Below are 15,205 nucleotides of genomic sequence, written 5' to 3'. Positions count from 1 at the left end.
AGAGTAGCACAACCATGTAGGGACAAAATCAGAAAGGCAAAGGCACAAAGTGAGTTACACATTGAAAGGAACCTAAAAAGCAATGAAAAATTTTCTATAAATATTTTAGGAGCAAGAGAACAAAAAAGGAAAGTGTAGGTCCTCTACTTAGTGGGGAAAAGTAGCGAACAAGGGATGGCAGCAAGAAGGCTCAGATAGGTTACTACCTATTTTGCTTCAGTCTTAACTTAGAAGGTTAATTGTGACCAGATACTTAACACAATTAAAATTAACAACAATGGGAAAGGAACACAAGCCAGAATAGGACAAGAAAAGGTTCAAGAATGTTTAGATAAGTTAGATATATTCAAGTCAGCAGGGCCTGACAAAATTCACCCTACGGTACTTAAGGAACTAGCTGAAGCAAGCTTGGGACCATTAGTGCTTATCTTTGAGAACTCATGTAGGACAGATGAGGTCTCAGAGGACTAAAGAATGGCAAGCAGAGTATTTATCTTTCAAAAAAGAGAGCAAAGAGGATCTGAGGAATTCTAGACTAATCAGCCTAATTTTGATACCTGGAAAGATAGAGATCAATCAATTTGTAAACATCTACAGGATAAACAGAGTGATAATAGCCAACATGGCTTTGTCAAGAACAAAATATGCCAGACTCAACCTAATTTCCATCTTTGACTGGCATAGTGAATAGGGGAAAAGCAGTATCTCTGATTTTAGTAAGGCTTTTAACACAGTCTCACATGACATACTTGTAAGTAAACTAGGAAAATGTGGCCTAAATGAAGTTACCATAAGGTTGAATTGGTTGGTTGAATAACCACAATTTGGACCATACTCAATGGTTTGCAGTCAAACTGGGAAAATGTATCTAGTGGGGTCTTGCAGGGGTCTGTCTGGGTCTGGTACGAGTCAATATTTTCATTAATGATTTGGACAGTGAAGTGGTGAGTATTTTTATAAAATTGATGAATGACATCAAGCTGGAAGGAGTTGAAAGCGCTTCAGAAGACAGCACTGGAATTCAAAATTACCTTGACAAATTGGAGAATTGGTCTGAAATTAGTGAATTGGTCTGAAATTGGCATCCCTACCCTCCAGAGCAGAGTATAGGCAATCACAACTGCACATACAGTGACCTCTGAGAGAGATGGTTGGTGTATGTGTTTGTGAAATGGAAATGACTGTTCTTTCTTCTTCAAAAGTTCTTTCAGCTGTATTTATAAAGTTTCATTCAGTTATAAATATGTCTCTATGCATTGTTTTGGAATCAAAATCTATTTATGGAAATGTAATTCATCATTATTAGTTCACAACGTATGTTGGCTGGGACTGACATCATTCATAAATAATATATCATTGCAAATACACCTATTGCTACTAATACACACAACACACTCATTGTAAGTCTCATACTGGAGTGCAAAAAAATCAAACCCCCAATGCCAAGCAGAACATACTACAGTAATATACATTATTGTGGCTCACTATTGAAATGTTCTTTCAAAGCCTCCTTGAGCTGTATAGCTCTATATTGAGCAATTCTTACAGCTCTAGTATCTGGCTTCTCAAAAATCAGACAGCCACTCCAACTCCGCCCCTATACCAAAGCGGAAACTTTTCCCCCTTTGCTTCAGATATTGTGAAGGACACAACAGGCAGCTATAACCATTGGGAATTTTTTTCACTGAGGTCTAATCTCGTGAGTAGACACTGCCAGTGCCCTTTCAAAGGGCCAAAGGAACAATCAACTGCTGAGCTTGTTGTTGAAGAACTCCTTGCCGCTGTTGAGGTAGCTGGTGTGACACTTCATGAGCCAAGGGAGTAAGGGGTAGGCTGGTTCTCCCAGGATCACTATTGTCATTTCAACATCCCCAATGGTAATACTCTGGCCTGGAAAGAAAGTCACTACTTGCAGCTTTCTGAACAGGTCTGTGTTCTTAAAGGAGTGTGTGTCATGCACTTTCCTGACCAGCCCACATTGATGACAGTAAAACATCTCCAATGATCCACCAGTGCTTGCAATATCATAGAAAATTAGCCCTTTCTGAGGCAAGATGGTCTGGTGTCAAAACAGGGATTCGCATGCCATCTATCATCCCACACAGTTTGGGAACCCCACTGCTGCAAAACCATTCACTATGTCTTGCACATTGCCCTGAGTTACAGTCCTTTATAGCAGCATGCGATTAATGGCCTTGCACACTTGCATCACAGCAACCCCTATGGTAAATTTCCCAACTCCAAATTGATTCCTAACTGATCGGTAGCAATCTGGCATTGCATGCTTCCACAAAACGATCGCCACTCACTTCTCCACAGTCAGTGCAGATCTCATATTGGTGTCACTGCACTGGAGGGCTGGGCGAGCTCTGCAGATAGATCCAGGAATGTAGCCTTGCACATTGGAAAGTTCTGCAGCTGTGGCTCACCATCCAAACATGCATAATGATGGGATCCAACCAGTCAGTACTTGTTTCTCGGGCCCAGAACCAGTGCTCCACCGTCTGCAGTTGTTCTTTGAATGCCACCAACAACCTAGAATTGTTTCTATGCACTATAGCAATCTAGCCTCCAAGGAATTGTCATGTTCCCCGCGGATCCTCTGGCGGTTCTGCAAATACTGCAGGATCAGGCTTCCATGCTCACAATGCTTATCACAATAGTGCAGAGCTGTGCAGGATCCATGGTCCTCACACAGATGGCGGATTTGCGTGCTTGCAGGGATTTTGAGAAGAGACACGAAACATTAAGGGATGAAGATAAAATTATGGGATGGTAAAAACTGCATTATGGGATGTTGAAATCATGTTCCCAGTCATGCCTGCACTACTCATTTACCCCCATGAGCACTGCAAACCCTTCGAAAACACCCTGTGCTAGATGGTGGCAAATGGCACAGTGGGATAGCTACCCACAATGCTTTGCTCTCTGCATCAATGTAAGTGCTGGTAGTGAGGATGCACCACCAACACAAGTAGTGTGGACATACAAAAGCGATTTAATTACTGTGGTGTCTGTGTGTCGATGTAACTTGGGTCTGAGCCAAGTTCTTAACAAAGGTTCATGACACCTCTGTCCATTGCTCTTCCACTGGAAAACCATACTTTCTGTTCAGCCTGCCTGTGTCTCCTGTCATTAAGTGTGAATATTCTGGCCATTGGGGCTTCCATCGTTCCTTCCACTTTTTTGATTCATGTGTGTGAATTCTAGCTAGCCTTTGTTAAACAGCATGTTTCCAACTCAGACCGGCTCTGTGACATTCTGCCAGACCTCATTCCCTTATACACTCAGAGTGTAGAAGTACCAAATACACAGGGAAACTAAGGTGCACTTATGGATCAAAAATATTACCACCTTTGTCATAAGGGGTTAGGGGGCCTTGCTGTCTTCAGAGATAAGAGCCTGGTTTGTACAGCTCAGCCTACATAAGCAACAGAATGTGTGACCCTCTAGGTTATTATTTCTTTCACAATTATTTTTCTTCTCACAACTCTAAAATGGCTGAACGGAGTTTGTTCACTTTCCAAACAAATACACATTTGAGCATGGTCTGGAAATGGAAAACTTGAGCACGAAACGGAGACTGCTGTGGAAAGTTAAAAATATGTGAAAACAGAATGTTGTAATGGAAAGTGTTTGTAACCTAAACTATAGCGGCTGCTACTGGTGACAGCTGCAATAATTAAGAAACACAAAACCAAAACTTTCCAGGAGGTGGCATGAGGCATAAATCTGAGAAGTGAAATAATCCTCTAGGAATCCAGTCCCTGCAGAATTATGAATCAGACTGCATCAATACAATTAAAGGAAAAAAAGTCAGACCTCTTCATTTTCAAGGCAATATATTGCTAGGACTTTGACTTCACTAAGAGCCAACCCAAAAATCTCTATTTTTGTTCTGAGACATTTCATAATGATGAATAATAAACCCATTTATCATGGCTATATACAAACTAGAAACTAACTTAACCATCAGAATTACATGACCACTTCAATTAAAGACCTTCAGCAAATCAACAAGAGGTTTCAGTGGAACTAAACATCCTGTAGTGGCAGATAAACTATTTTTCACAAAGCACAAGTTACTGAATATTAAATATCTAAAACCAAACTGCAGAATGAATGAGATAAAGAAACAATCAGAATATAATACACATCTCATGATTTAAACTTCATTTTTATCTATAGCTGACCAGCCACCTGGGGTTTGCTAGAGACAGAACCATTCAGCCCATTGCCCTCCCCATGGTTCTAAGTCTGACAATGTAACCTTTGCAGTTGTCCCCGTTTCCAACAGCCTGAAGATCTGCTGTGCTTAGTTCTCCAATATAGCATCCAGTAGTACAATTACTTAAGCTTTTGATTCAGGCAATGTCTACACTAGAGACCTTACAGTAGCACAGCTATACCAATGCAGCAGCACCGCTGTAAGATCTCTCATGTAGCCGCTCTATGCTGATGGGAGAGAGAGCTTTCCCGTTGACATAATTAAACCAGCCCCAATGAGCGGCGGTAGCTATATCGGTGGGAGGAGCTCTCCAACCAACATAATGCTGTGCACACTACCACTTATGCAAACGAAACTTATGTCGCTCAGGGGTGTATTTTTTCACACCCCTGAGTGACATAAATTTTGCCGATGTATGTGGTAGTGTAGATATGGCTCAAACTTTGCTAGAATGATCCTTCAAGCAGCCTTTCCCATAAAAAGAGCATACAGATCAGGTCAAATTCTGCTTTGGTCATGCTGATGGAACTGTGGAGTAAATCCACAGAAGTCAATGGAGCTACTCTGAACTTGCACCAGTGAAACAGAACAGAATTTCACCCCCCACTATTAATTATTTTTACCACACCTAAAGGTGTACTAGATGCTTTACAGAACAAATAGAAAGACAAGACCCCTGCTCCAAAATTTACACTCCTGTTTGAAATATTTCTGAGTAAGGCATAGGCACTTAGGTACATTCCTAGGGACCTGGTTCCTGCCATTACATGATGGCATCAGAATATCAACTTACATATTGGATAAAAGACTATTACTGTACTCTGCTGTTATTCCAAAACCCTGTGCTCTTTGGGTTTGGGAGCTGATAACACTGTATCAGCACAGAGGACTCTGGGGATATGTGTATACCTCAATGTAAGCCCAGGTTTCAAATTCAGGCTCAAGTCTAACCCTCCTGCCATCTACACGCAAATTGTGCAAACTCAGGCCTCACTCCCAGGAACCCATGGGCATGGAGGGTCTGAGCCTGAGTCAAGCTGGGACCCAGGGTTCAAGCCCTATTGCTTTGCAGTGTAGATTCACACTCAAGAAGTCTGCCAAAAGTATCCCACAGTCCCATGAGTCAGCTTTGTCCTCAGGACAGTGCAGTTTGGTGGACAGTCAAGTTTTCCCACATTGCACCACAAACAAATGGCTAGAGCGGCCACATTTTGGGAGGGTGCTAGGGAGTCTGGGATGTGATTGGCTGGACTCAGGCCCATATAATGCAGTGTAGATGCTGGAGCCCCAGGTTAGGACTCAAGTTTCAACAATTTCTAACCTGGGGTTACAAATGAGTATAGACACTCGAGCCTTAGGTTAATAAACCCAGGGTCTGCTCACTTGAGTTCTAATAATCCTGGTCTTAAATTGCAGTGTAGACTTTCCCTATGTGTGCCATCACGACCCTATCATTGTTTTGCTGAGGCAGTGTATGTAAGGTCTTCCACACACAAAACTATTTGCTTAACATGGGTGAGAGCAGAGTCCTCCCTCCTCTGCAACAGATCCGAGCCTGCCTAAATACCCTGAAGTGAAGGTCAATGGAGACCTTATCCTGCCTGAAGAGTGGTGGTGGGACCCCGCCCCCACAGTGGGCAAGGAGAAGGGATCCTGCCATTACCAACCCAATGAGGGCCAAGTCCATGGTTCAGTGGTGGGGCCACATGGAGCTCTCATCTGGGGGGTATGCCTGGGGATTCAGACTGCCATACCCAGGTTGTGACACAATGGGAAGGAGTAACAAATAGTAGTCAGGTGATAGAGTAAAGCAGCACAAGGGTTTCAGTAATAGGAGCAATCCATTACTCAATTTATGTTTGTGTATCCCATAATGGGTTAGTTAGAGGTTGTGTTTTTAATAAGTATTAAATCTTAATAAGATTATTAAATCTAGTTCCAAAATAGCATGTGTGCGTGTTGGATTAAAGACTATGCTAATACTAGGTGCAATTTAAGTGACACTATCTTAGGTTTTTAGATCCCCAAATTAGCATAGCTTTAAAGTTCATTATTATTGCTGCAAATGCAGTTTCTTTTTCTAAGTAGTTTTCTTCAAAATCAATGACTCTCTTGTAGAGTTAGTTCATTTAATTTTGAACAAACAATGGCAGCACTTCATATTTTCTAACAACAAATATAAATCTTCTGTCTGCACACAAGGGGACGCAGGTGCAAACGTGCCATCGACTACGGTAGATCAATCTCAAACTTTCATAAAAGCTTTAAAAATAAAACCACTCTGGATTTTCATTAGTTTCTCTCCAAGTCAAAACAATAAATGCCACTTATTTTAAGAACAGGAGTTCCCCAAGAAACAAGTGAACAAGTTGAAAAAATATAGGGAGAAAACATACAATCAGTAAAGACACATGTAAGCTTTGACTTGCCAAAGGTTACTAGAAACAATAACGTGTAAAAAAAACTACAGCTATCACTGAAGTCAGGGAAGTTGGACTCCTTTTTCCCCCCAAATCCTTTGGATGTATGCCAAAGTGGCCAAATTTTGGTTGCATATCCTGGACACATTTTTCATAATTACCAGATACAGACTGCTCCCATAATCTTTAGCGATATTTCTGGGTGTTCATATTAAACAATAACAGTTTATATAGAGTTTTTCCATCCATATGTCTCAGAACACTTTACCAAGCATGTAAGATGTTACAGATCAGTGAACTAGGCACCGAGAGGGGAAAGGTTATCTTTGGTACCATATTTAAATTAAATCTATGAATGGCTTATATATGAATGTGTTCTACTCCATTGGGGAGTGTTACCACAGCTTCTACAGGAACTAAAAACAGTGTTGGGGGGAAGGGAGCTGATTAAGGTCAATCACTGAAACTAAAAAAACTTTGCATAATGACAGGTTTCAGAGTAGCAGCCGTGTTAGTCTGTATTCGCAAAAAGAAAAGAAGTACTTGTGGCACCTTAGAGACTAACAAATTTATTAGAGCATAAGCTTTCGTGAGCTACAGCTCACTTCATCGGATGCATCCGATGAAGTGAGCTGTAGCTCACGAAAGCTTATGCTCTAATAAATTTGTTAGTCTCTAAGGTGCCACAAGTACTCCTTTTCTTTTTAAAAAAACTTTAGAGAGGTACCATTCCCTGGAGGGGTTTGCATATACTGGTTCTGGCTTGGTTTTCCAGAGACTAAGAGACAAAGAAACTACTTTTGGAATAAAGAGATGAGCATAAAACAACCGAGGGCCCCTCTTTCTGATCCAGCAATTGGACTGGATCTTCTGTCTTAAGTGGGGGCTCAACCTTTGGTGGAAGGCTTGGAAGGACTTTGACCTACTAGGGCCCACTGTGATCTCTGGTAAGATTTTAGGATAATATAGGAACTTATTGGTTTTTCATTATACATGTTTTCTCTGCAATGCTTTTACCTTAAGAATAAATGTAGTTGCATAGAAAGAGCTGTGGGGTAACTTGTAACTACTCGCAATACTCTCTCAGAGAAAGAAAAGCACAGGTGCTGGCCTTTAGGCAGACTGGCTTGCTGGGGATATCATAGTATATGTCAGGAAGCTATGCAGCCTCAAAACCCCCAGTCAGAAGTGAGTCAGACAAGAGTTCCTCTCAAGAGACAAGTGAGGCTGGAGACCTGAGACATGTCTGGGGACACCTGGAGTGGACCACGGAGGTGGGGATATAAGTACGGTTATCCTGACACTGTGACAAGTGTCACACAGCAGACCAAAAGCAGAGATAGGAATAAGAACCCAGGTCTCCTGAGTCCTGGGGTTATCTACTGAAAAAAAAATCTACATTTAGGTCCCATCCTGACTCCAAAGGGTTCTACACATGCACAAGCATGTTGGGGATATCATAGTGTGTCAGGAAACAATACAGCCTTAAAACCCCCAGTCAAAAGGGAGTTGGACAAGGGTTCTTGCCCAGAAACAGGTGACACTGGAGATCACATCCCCCGATTGCAGCACGATGCTCTTGAGTTATGTGTAGAAAAAAGAAAGCCTCAAGAAACCATTACTTGACCTAAAATAGTTGAAGTGCATTCCCAAAGGAAAGCTCTGACCTTACCAAAATAGTCATTTCAGTCCATCCTCCTTCCTGGAATTTGAGGAAAATAATTCTTAAGAACCAACCATGACATCAGATATAGCTTCAGGGCCAAATCCTTGGCCCTGGTAAGTCCCCTTTGTGCCACTCTAGCAGTGAAAAGGAAACTTACATCTGCCCCATGTGGGCAGCCTGGGAATCCCCAGGTGGCATGCAGCCAGTATAGCTCATTCTACACCACACCCTTCTGGTCTTCCTTCACAGGGAACATGTTGGGGCACTCTGGAGCAGTAGAATGAGTACGTGCTACTCCGCTGAACCCTGCCACCACAGTGGCCTCCACTAGGGCTGTTACAAACCAGTGCAACTTAAAGCAGCCCTGAAGATATATTGATCCTTTTTTGTCTTTGGTCTCAGCCCAGCCCTGTCCCACACCCCCATTATGCTTGACACATCTTTACATACATTCGCTGTAATCTTATGGTTATGCTCTTATCCAGGCTCTTTTATCCTTGTTTTGTTTTCTGTCTTACTCACTTACTTTGCTATGTCTAAATAGTAAAATGTATAACAACATTATTCCTGGGAAACAGTATGTATTCATCTCATTGAAGACTGTGGGCAAATTCAAGTCAATGGAGTCATGCAGATTTACACCTGGCCTTATATCATTCTTATGAACAATTATAAAGGAACAGAGATAACACTGGGTTTTCCAATGCTTAACCATGCAATGTTAATGTTCTTTTTCTCCAAAGTGGAAATAGAATATCCTACTTTGGAGAAAACAAAAACAAAAAAATGCTTCATTTGGAACAATTTGGCTCGACACTACAGGAATGCCCTGTCACGAGCTCCCAGTGATCCAGTGGCTTCACAGAAGTCTTTGCTTCAATCACTGCAAGTCTGGCTCAATAAAGCAGGACTCTTGTGAAGACCCATTGATGCAACTCACAAAATCACTTTAAATGAGGCAGGGCTTTTGTGAAGACCTAATTTACTTAATATTCACCTAAGGACATACCTCATGCCCATGCTAAAGTGCATACTACCTTCTTTGTGAATGCTCTTTGAGCTATTACTGTGTTTGATCAAAAAGACTTACTACACATTCAAGTGCAATTTTTAAAGCCTCCCTACTATACCAAATCTTAAGTCATTTTTCACAAGAAAAGTTAAACAGTTCTCCATGATTCTAGTCTCCCAGACAAATTTCTGCCTCTAACCATTTCTACCAGGAAGCTGGTAAAAAAAAGTTACTTTAAAAATTTATTTATATATATATATATTAGTGGGGGAAGTTCACTCAAGAATTGTTGAACTTTTGCACAAAAATAATTTATCATCAGGCTAAAGCCAAGTATGAACAATGTCAGTCTGACAGGTGGATGATCAGAATGTTACAAGCAACAGGGGGTTGTGATAGGCATTGAGGATTGAGATTCCACTGAGCTAGGACCTGCCAGCGCTTACCTACACATGGTCCCTGTCCTAGGGATCCTACAATTCAAGTAAAGTGAAGATGCAACAAGACACTGTGACCACACAGGAAAAGTGACCCTGGGCTCACTTTCTATTGTGTTTGTATTATTTTATTGTTTTTTCTCTTTCCATACAGACTAACAAGTTGCCTCTTAAACTATTAGATCATTAAAAAAAGTATTTGTATTATAATAGTGCCAAGAGGCCCCAACCAAGATCATGGCCCCATTGTGCTAGGCGCTGTACAAACACAGTATGGGACAATCCCTGCCCCACATAGCTACAATCTAAATAAACAAGACAGATAAAAGTGGGGAGATAGGTGAAGTGACTTGCCTAAGGTCACACAGCAGGTTAATGCCAGGGCTGGGACTCAATCAGGTGCCCTGTCCACTAGACCTTACCACCTCTCTTGCTATCTTCACAACTCCCTTATGGGAGATGATGGGCTCTCTCTTTGGTGCCTCTCTCATTTTTGGGCCGGGAAGGCTTTTCTTGCTCTCTCTGCTGCCCAGAGGTCATAGTCCAGAGGACCAGGAGCGAGAGGAAAGAAAGTCCACTGATCAATATGGGTCATATGTGCTGATGTCATATGTGCAAGTCCAGGGCTGTCAGGATGCCACTGGGGTCTGCCAGTTACCAAATCCCCCTCTCAGTTACCTTCTCTCCACAAAAAATGGATATTAGGCCTTATGGTGTTGCCAGAGGTCTGCTGCAGCCATATATCTTCAAAGCCTTGGCTCCACAGGGGAGCGTGGGTGAGGAAGGATTTGGTTAATCCCCTACTGCCACCCCCAGAATTGTTGGCAGCCCCTGCTGCTGCCAAAATTTTTATATCTGCAAGTATGAGTGTGGGTAGACAGTACGTGCAGGACTATTACCCAGAGAGACTATGGACTAGAACTTGTTTGCTGCCTGTCAAATAAGTGATCCCATTAGAGAATAATATATTTGTTGAAGAAAAAATCGACCAAGGTAGGATGCATGGCTGATCCTAAAGAAAAGCATATTAGTTCACCTTTGGGTGTTGGCTGGTCCTGTAATAGCGCTAAGGTAAGTGCAAAAGTTGTTGGTCTCCTAGGTTAGAGCTGACACAGAGCAGTATTTCTTAAAAATAAGTAATTGCATCGTATGACACAGCAGAACCACCATTAGAACATTGATAGACATATGGCAAACCTGGACAGTTTAGGGGCTCATTTCTTCTCCCAACAAAGTTAATAGAAAAATTGCCACTGACCTCAATTGGAGCAACAACAGAGGGTCAGCCTTTAATTTACGCATGCTGTACTTTTCCCCTCGCACTGTTTCTGCACATTGCAATGGATTCCCCACCGCTTTGCACCTTGTATAACTATTTAAATCTGAGGGTGTAAAATAGCATACAGTCCACTTCCTAATCTTCAGGCCATGCTAGTGGCGGTGTTACCCTGGAGAATGTGAATACATCCACAATGATATGAGTCTAGATAAAATTGTATTAATTTACCTGCAGAGAACCATGAAGAAGAAGCTCAACAGAAAGGTATGTGAAGAGCATTTAAACCCTTGCTAAATACCACTTTGTGTTACATTTAAACATGCACGTACAACGATTGTAAAGTAACATGAACTAACAGCACACAAATAGCAGGAGCACAACTAACCAGTTTTAAAAAGCTGTGCTTCCTTAAAATTTAGTCCAAATATCCTATCGAATTTCTGTTCTGAATAATACAAGCCAGGAGCTGTTTGGTATTTGTTTTGTTTAATAGCTGCTTTTCAGGGTACTCAGCTCAGGATGTTTTCTTGTTGCAGTAACCATGGGTTTCAGTTTGCAACCACGTGCTGTTGCTTTTTGCAAAGACTAGCAAATGTCTGCCCAGGTTACAAAAATCATAGGACCAAACAAGGATCAGTGCTATGTAGAAGTAAATCTGGGAATAATTCCCTTGAACTCATAGTAAGTGACAGCAGATTTTGGCCCATAAGTTGTGAATGTTACTGCTATACTTTCAAACTAAATTAAAGTTGATAATGCTATAAATTATCCCACCATGCGATCATAGGAGGAAAAGAGGCTACACATTTCTGCAAAAATCAAGGAGAAGGCACAAGTACAGCTCTTTTGGATTCCCCGCAGCTGAGTTGAAATGGAAGCAGACTACAAAATGTAAAGAAAGAGAAATGCAGAATTCTAGAGGCCTGGCATACTATAGCTATCCAGCTTTTGTAGACTGCTCTCTTGAAGTCTCTGCTAGTAGGAACAGCTGCTACTCAATATCCACTAAAGACACAGGGGAGGATACAAGTTTTGCAAAGGGACTGTTCAGTGCAACGAAAATAATACTTTACTCACAGAACTGCAGGCAAGGAGTTTGCTGCTGTATTCAACTGCATCACAACAAACTGTGTGTGTGTGTGTGTGTGTGTGGCAGGGGTTAACTCCCACGGACAAACAGGAAGTAGAAAATGAGAGAAGCATGATTCCATCCCCTTATATTCTGGGTAACCCAGTTAACCCAGTTATGACCATGTATTATTACAAGAAAGGCTACTAAGTGTAAGCCCCCAAAAACACAATAAAAGGTAAGGAACTGGGAGCCATACTGATTTAAGGGAACTGGGTATGATGAGGAAAGTGGTTCCTTTAGTTATGTGATCCCTGGTTGAATTTGGGGTACATATTTGCAAATGCAATAAACCCAGAACCCAGTCTGCATTGGGGGGGGGATTTAGGACTCTGTTCTGTGGGTGAGATTCAAATCAAATTGATTTTTACGTGCCTTGAGTCAGGCCCTAAGTGAACAGTTCAAACAGCATAATATAAAACCAACATCCTGATCACTTGTGAGTGTAAAAAACTTATGGCTCTGGTTGAAGAAATGGGCTGTAGCAGGCCAGAAAATCTGGCCCAGGTAGTGTAACTGTCTAAAGCACAGGAGTTGGAGTTGTCAATTTCTTCTGTAATTATGCATGAGTTGAGGAAGGAGGAATTCATCTACTTAGTTATAGACGTTTGATACAGCTACGTTGCGGCACTCATCCTTTGAGTTCTGAATGAATTTTCTGAGAATTTATAAGTAAATGTTTTAATTAGTTAAAATTCATCCTTTAGGAGACTTCCCACCACTTGTCAGATCATTTCATTCTCTTAAAAGATGCTAATAACAGAATAACACAGATGCTTCAAACTTCCCATATAGTTAAAATCACTGCAATCTTATGCATAGGCTACTGTTGAGGACATATCTGAGGATTAATGGTCATTTTTTTTTGCCATTCTTCCTCATAACTGAAAGTTTCTTCTACAGGGGTAGACAATTCTGCGGCAGAGAATTCCACACAGAAGTGCCCTCTTTCAAAACGGCTGAAATCTCCCATTGTTCCCAATGGGAGTGAGCTCATAAGTTGCCCATAGGTAGGTGGCCATTTTGAGAAGGACATTTATCTGTCATTGTTTATGGGGTTGAGGTTCCAGTTTGTTTTTAACAAAGGTGGCCTTTGGCTTCATTCTCACTGGAATCTATAAGAGGTTGTGGCCATTTTGAAAACTTTAATGGAGGGAAGCATTGACCACAAACCCATAGGGAACAATAAGAAATGGCAGCTGTCTTGGTTTTCTCTGAATATATATTTTTTAAACGAACCAGCTTCAGCTGCCAGATCTTTTTTTGGGGGCGGGTGTTGTGGTTGGGTCGGGAAGAAGGGTTTCAGCGACGTTGATTGGGAAGGTTGGCTTTAATATAATTCCTGTGTTCCTACCTGCAATGAAGTTGGTTGGTTGGCAGGGTGATGTTGTCTTCAAGAATTTTGTGTTTGTTTTGCAATGGAGTTGGTTGGGACATTTGGAATATATTTGTTTTCCACGCTGCAGTTGGTTGGCCGTGGGTGTTGGAATTGCTGATGTTAGGATGGGGGAAATGAATGAAAAGCCTTGATGGAGAAACTAATAGGGAAAGCATGAAATGCTGGAGTCTGTCGCTTCCCCTTTTCACTTCTTCCCCCTTTCTTTGTAGCTCTAGTCATTTAGATTTATGCAAAGCTTTAATCTGTTGGTTTATCTCTGAAGTTCTGAGCAGATATGGCTTCAGTTGTTATGTAGGGGCCATTGTTTTACTAACTTGAAATTTCAAGTTATCCTTAAAAGTGAAATCTTACTCATCCTCAAACCCCATTGTTTCTGGGTATCTTGAAATCTGATGCAACCCTGCAAGTAGGACAGATGTTTTCTCAGAAGCACTATTTTCTTCTGCCATGAAGAAGCAGAAAAGCAGCTGTCAAAAATGGATTAAAGCATGGACTACAAATCAGATTTGGGTTCTGTTCCTGGGTCTGCCATAGACTTCTTCTTTGACCTTGGGCAAATCACTTATTTTCCCTGTGCCACAGCTCATTAAGCTGTAAAATGGGGATGATCATACTTTCTTTCACCCTTTGCCTCTCTTGTCTATTTAATTACTACATTCTTTGTGGTAGTGACTGTGGCTTACTATGTGTATGTACATATAGAGGTGAGATCTCAGTATTGATGCAAAAAGGATATTAATAAAATTACTATAACTTATAAAGTTCAGTCATTACAAACTTGCCTGTACGTTTACTGAATCTTAGCAGATATTTATTATTACTTTCTTACATATGGTGTTGGAGAAAAGTACCCAACATGCATATATTTTTGTTTATTTAGTTATATGAAATGTCCATGCTAAGGAGGTTCCTAAGAATGCTGCTGTTTGTCAATGTGACAAACTTGTGAAGTGTCAAGAGAGATAAATACCATGTTTTGACCCTTGAAATGCAGTTTTGAAATTCCATGTGAAAGTTCCTTCTGTTCTGCAAGCTGAATAAATGTTAATGATGTTGATTCATATATAAGATTGCAACTGTTGCAACATAGTCAAAAAGATACGCCTCAGTCTTATTTAATATATCAGTTTGTTTTAGATATAATCCTTATCTCAAAAAAATGAACTATGTAAAGAACATGTTTTAGGAAAGAGCTGGTCATATGAAGTCATGTGAGGATGTTCCTTATTCAGGATATTCCAAAAAATATCCTAAATTATAAAGTGAGCCCTTCCTTCCCCCTCTTAGCAAGGAAAAGTCTCTGGGGGGAAATGTGTATTTGGAAGTGTGTAAAACCTCTTGGTTATTTTTAAATGTTGAAATGGCCTTTGTGATATGCATGCTTATAAATATGCAAGCTAAATGCAAAGTTCCTAATATAACTTCCTAGCATCATTACTATATGAATGGTAAAATGCTTTATGTAGCAACCTGAAATCTAATGACATTGCTAATTTGATTACTAAACCAAGAAGCCATCTAAATATAGATAACTTATATTAATGGGCAATTAGGTAGTTAGCTATCTGACAATTTCAAGCAGTTCACCCAGTTCAGGAAGACAGATATCAGCATCTTTCCAGAACGTAAGAATCA

This window comes from Dermochelys coriacea, chromosome 1, assembly GCF_009764565.3.
Source record: "Dermochelys coriacea isolate rDerCor1 chromosome 1, rDerCor1.pri.v4, whole genome shotgun sequence".
NCBI lineage: Eukaryota > Metazoa > Chordata > Testudines > Dermochelyidae > Dermochelys > Dermochelys coriacea.
This window is presented reverse-complemented; position numbering follows the sequence as displayed.